Source organism: Marmota marmota, unplaced genomic scaffold (assembly GCF_001458135.2).
Source record: "Marmota marmota marmota unplaced genomic scaffold, marMar, whole genome shotgun sequence".
In the NCBI taxonomy this organism is placed as follows: Eukaryota; Metazoa; Chordata; class Mammalia; order Rodentia; family Sciuridae; genus Marmota; species Marmota marmota.
The window spans coordinates 27,329,317-27,334,663 of record NW_026000240.1 but is presented as its reverse complement, the minus strand read 5'-3'; positions in this window follow the sequence as shown (position 1 = coordinate 27,334,663).

Sequence of the window (5,347 nt, the reverse complement as noted above, 5' to 3'; positions counted from 1 at the left end):
CTAATGATCCTCCTACCTCAGCCTCCCAAGTAGCTGGGATTACAAACACATGCTACCACATTGGGCTCCCTTGCCTTCCCATTCTTAGCAAAAGATCTTGCCAGGAATTGGCTAATTACAGTCCAAAGCCAAATCTGGCACCTTGACTATCTTTCTATGGCTCAAGAAATAATAACGTTTTTTACATTTTTTAAATGGTAGGGTTTTTTTTGTTGTTTTGTTTGTATTATTATTATTTTTTTTAATGGCACTGGGAGTGCTTTTGACTTGATGGTGCTGTATCACTGAGCTAACCTCCAGCCCTAAATGTTTTGTTTTTTTTTTTAAAGATGTATATGTCCACACATCTAATTTTTTTAAATTTATTTTTTAGTTTTAGGTGGACACACTATTTTATTTTTATGTGGTGTTGAGGATCGAACCCAGCGACCTGCGCATGCCAGGCAAGTGTGCTACCGCTTGAGCCACATCCCCAGCCCCCCTAAATGGTATTTAAAAATAAAAATAATTAATTTCCAGCACCACGATAAATAAATTGTAGCTCAGCAGGAGAGTGCTCGCCTAGCACGTGCAAAGCCTTGGGTTTGATCCTCAGCACCACATAAAAATAAATAAATTAAATAAAGTTATGGGCTTGGAATATAGCTCAGTTGGTAGAGTGCTTGCCTTGAATGCACAAGGCCCTGGGTTCAATCCCCACCACCACAAAAATAAATAAATAATATTTCAGAATACATAAAATTTATATGACATTCAAATTTCAGTGTACATAAATAAAGTTTTATGGGAATGAAGTCACACTCAATCATTTAGTGTTGTTAAGAGTTTGTAAACAATTCTACTACAGCAGATTTGACCCTTAACAGAAAGAGTTTTCTAACCCTTAATCTTGGGCACCAAAGGTAGCAGTGAGGAGTGAGAGACATTAAGGAGACCAAGTAATTGGACTTGGTGAATGTGAGAATGAGGAACAAAAATGACGTCCAAGCTCTAATTTTGACAATAATAGTAACAATGGAAGATTACAGGGCCTTGCCATGTGCAGGACACTGATCTAAGTCTTTAAATATATTAGCTTATTTAATCTGCTCAACAACCCTGTAAGATATGTACTAGTATTATCATCCCCCTTTCACATATGAGGAAACTGAGATACAGAGATCTAATAATTTGTTCAAGGTCACACAGATAATGTAGGGTGAGAATTGAAGCCAGGCAGTCTGGTTCCGGAATCTCTACTTTTAAAACTATTCTAAAAATCTATGGAGACTTGAAACTTGGCCAGAAGAATGGGTTTGGAAGGAAATGTTGAACATAGATTTTAAACATATATAGGACATCCAAATGAAAAGTCCAGTAGGCAGTGGGGTAAATGGGTCTTGGCACCCTGGGTTTAGGGGAGTGGGATAGACATTAGAGGTATTCAGCAGTATACAGATGTCAATAGTCACTGTGGGAGGAGAGAGAACAATTACTCAGGGGGAGTAAGAAGGGAAGAAGGCTAAGAATGACACCTTGAGGACCACCAGGATTTAAGCAAAAGAACAGGGGGAAAGGATACCACGGAAGAGACAGAGAATGAGCAGTCAGAAGTAGGCAGCTAACTAACTGGAGAGATGATTCATCTTCAGTGAACAGTGTGCCTGCAGGACCTAGCATAATAACCCGCACCTGTCGGCATCACAAACGGTAATTTCTTTCACTACTGAAGTCTTATTGGAAGGTCACAGTCCTTTTTTTACTGTGCTTAGGGGCTGTTCAAACCCTTTTCCATGACCCCATATCTTTGAGCCTTCATCTCACATTGCCTTCCACTTATTTTTAGAGAAAGAGGGATTGAACCCAAGGCTTCACACACTCTAGACAAGCACTGTGCTGCATTCCCAGGCCTTTTTAAAAAATGTTTTTATTAGTGAATTATAGTTTTACATAACAATGGGGTTCATTCTGACATAATCATATATGTCTGGTATATAATTTGCTCCATTTTGGGTCCCTAGTACTTCATCTTTTCCTCTCTTCTCCCTCTAATCGTTCTCTTTCCTCTATTTTACTGGTCTTCTATTTATGTATTTTTTTTAATTGGTGCTTTACAGGTATACGTAAAGGTGGAATTCATTGTAGTATATTCATATATGTACATAGCACAATTTGGTCCATTTCATCCCACAGTCCCTCCCTTTTCCCATCCCTCCTCCTCCCGCCTCAACCTTCTTCCTCTACTTCGTGCATGATCTCCCTTTTATTTTCATTGTGCCCCCTGCTTTTTTCCCTTGTTTTACTCGATGTACAAGAGAAAACATTTGACCTTTGACTTTCTGCCTCTGGCTTATTTCACTTAGCATGCTCTTCTCCATTTCCATCCATTAACCAGCAAATGCCAGCCCTTTTTATTTTAAAACAAGGTCACACTAATGATCCTCCTACCTCAGCCTCCCAAGTAGCTGGGATTACAAACACATGCTACCACATTGGGCTCCCTTGCCTTCCCATTCTTAGCAAAAGATCTTACCACTGTTATGCTCGAGTTTGGGACCCCCAAAAGACCACCAGAGACCAAGATCGATGTAAACAGCAAAGAGGCATTTATTGCGAACTAGCTCGGTCCTCCACGCAAACAGCAACTGGTGACGCTGAGAGGCCCCAAGCCCAGGATTTGCAGCAGTTTTATACACTCTTTGGGGAAGGCAGGGACTTAACCTACATCATAGCATCTCTTAGCAAATCATCACACACCTCGGGAAAATCATAAAACTCTAAAACATGATTAGCATATTCACTGGCAGGAACAAGTTGGGTAGGGGTGATTGGTTAGTACAAGAAGGGAATTCGTTTGAACTGATTGGTTTAGGCCACGAGGGAGTACGTGCTAAACTACATGGTTTCCCAACATGTTATCAGCCACCATAAACTACTGGGAGGGTCATCTGGCATCCCAGGTATTTTTCCTGTCTCATGCTGATTGGTGGGTGCTAGGGGGTTGCTATGGGTCCTCACCTAGCCTTCTTGAGTCAGGGACACCTGGCTCCACAGATCTCTCCTGTTGTTTGCAGATAAACAACTCAGCAGGGTGGGTATGTGCCTAGGAGTGCTCTGTGGATTTCTCCAAGGATAAGGGTCATGCTCCCTTCCTTGGACAGGCTTTGCTCTGAGGTAGAGGCTGGTTTCTCAAAAAAGGGAGTCACACTTAATTTCCTACCACTACCTTAAGAAAATCAAGATCTCCTTTCCTACATCAAAACATTCCATAGTTTTGAAGCCAGAATTAGACAGTCAGTATAGATGGGTAAACTGAGTCAGGTCAGATCAAAGAGGCCAATTTGAGTGAGCTCAGGAAGTTGGAGACTGCCCCCTGAGGGATTGAAATGCCTTGAGGCCCTTCCTCCACCCTATCAAGATAACCAGCTCCAGCTCCTACCTGTGGCTCAGGTAACCTGTCCCAGGAATTGCCCCTCCCTTCAGGGAGTTATAAAGGTGTTAGTTATAAAGGTGTTAGTTAAAGTGTCCTAGGCTGCTCCATCCTGCTCTTCCCCCATCCATCTGCTTTTCACCTTTTGGCCATCCCACCTCCTGGGTGTAGTTAAGTAGCAGGAAGGAAAGAGATAGGGGGAAGAGAGCAGGAGAACAAAGGAAGCCTAGGACATATAAAAAAGGCAGAACTCCTTGCCACTTGGGATTCCAGGATACCAGCTATGGCCCCCTTCTCCCTCCCCTTTTTAAATAAACCCTGCTTTATATGCTTGCCTCGGGGAGCTTTTCCAATGTTCAAACTCCAGCCTGTGAGGGAGCAGGACTCCTCATTGGGAACCGGTGGTATCAGTTTCTCACCCTCCCCTTCCCTGCGCCTCCAGGAATGTGTTCCATACATTTGCCAAGTCTGAGTTCTTCATCCTGCTGTCCCTCCCTCTCGTCCTCCCCAGGACTGCTCAGCTGTGCTATGTGATTGAAAACCCATCTTACAGTCCATGTCTCTCTCTTCCTTTAATCTGTTAAACTTTTTTTTTTTTTTTTTTGGTAAAGGGGATTTAAGCCAGGGGCACTTAACCACTAAGCCACATCCCCAGCCATTATTATTATTATTATTATTATTATTATTATTATTATTATTATTTAGTATTTCTTTTCGTTATAGATGACACAATATCTTCATTTATTTTTATGCAGTGCTGAGCATGGAACCCAGTGCCTCACATGTGCGAGGCAAGTGCGGATGAGCCCCAGCTGAAGGGAAAGGGAGAAAGCCAGAGACTGGTGAGTGAGAAATGAAGCTCGGAGGCCAGGCAGAGATCCACACTTTGTCAAAGCTGACAAATAAAGGCCATCCCTCTATAGCGAGGACAGAGCAGCTCCTAGATGTTCTGGTGTTCGGCTTTTGTGGGGCAGGGGTTGGGGTTGGGGTTGTAGCCGCGGTGCTGTGGGCTAGGCTCGGGGGCATAGCATCAGAGCTAGGCAGGGAGGAATAGCATGGGATTGGCTTAGGTCCATAGCACCCTGGGGCTCTCCAGAGTCCAGGGGTCGTGTCCTTCTGGGATTGGCTTAGGGTTATAGTACCACGAGGTAGGTCACTAACAGGGGTTGGGGAAGTTCGGGTAAGAGAAAAGTGCAGGGAAGCGAAACTTATCTCATAAGATGGCTCCTCAAATGTTAAATCAATACCCTATAACAACCCCAGCCTCTATCTTGTATTTTAAGACAGAGTCTCATTAAGTTGCTTGGATCTCACTAAATTGCTGAAGCTGGCTTTGAACTTGCCATCCTCCTGCTTCAGCCTCCCAACGTGCTGTGATTATAGGAATGCACCGCTGTGCCCAGCGTGTCGATTTTATTGGAAAAATTCAGCCTTATTTCAATTTTTAAGCTATTAATTTCTTAATCTCTTAAAATCAGATTTCTCTTCCCTCAGCCTACTGAATAGTATATTATTCCAAACTACTTTGGAGCTCAAGGGGATAGTAGTCACAAATTTCTCTGACTCTCCTGTAACAAGGGAAATTTTGAGTAATGGAAGAGGATCTCCTGCTCTGTGAATGGCATTTTAGTAATTCCACCACCCATTCCAGTCTCCTAGCAAATGGGGATCTTTTCTCCCCTCAGGCCTCTGTGTTTTGTTTTGTTTAATAACTATTTATTTATTTATTTATTTATTTATATGTGGTGCTGAGGATCGAATCCAGCACCTTGCACATGCTAGGGGAGTGCTCTACCACTGAGCCACAACCCCAGCCTCGTTTTTTGTTTTGTTTTATTTTGTTTTTTAGCATTATACTATATTTAAGGAAATATCCTGCTAGGAAAACATCTCAAGAATGGTGCATCCCCAAACAATTTGCCCCCTGATTTCACTTAT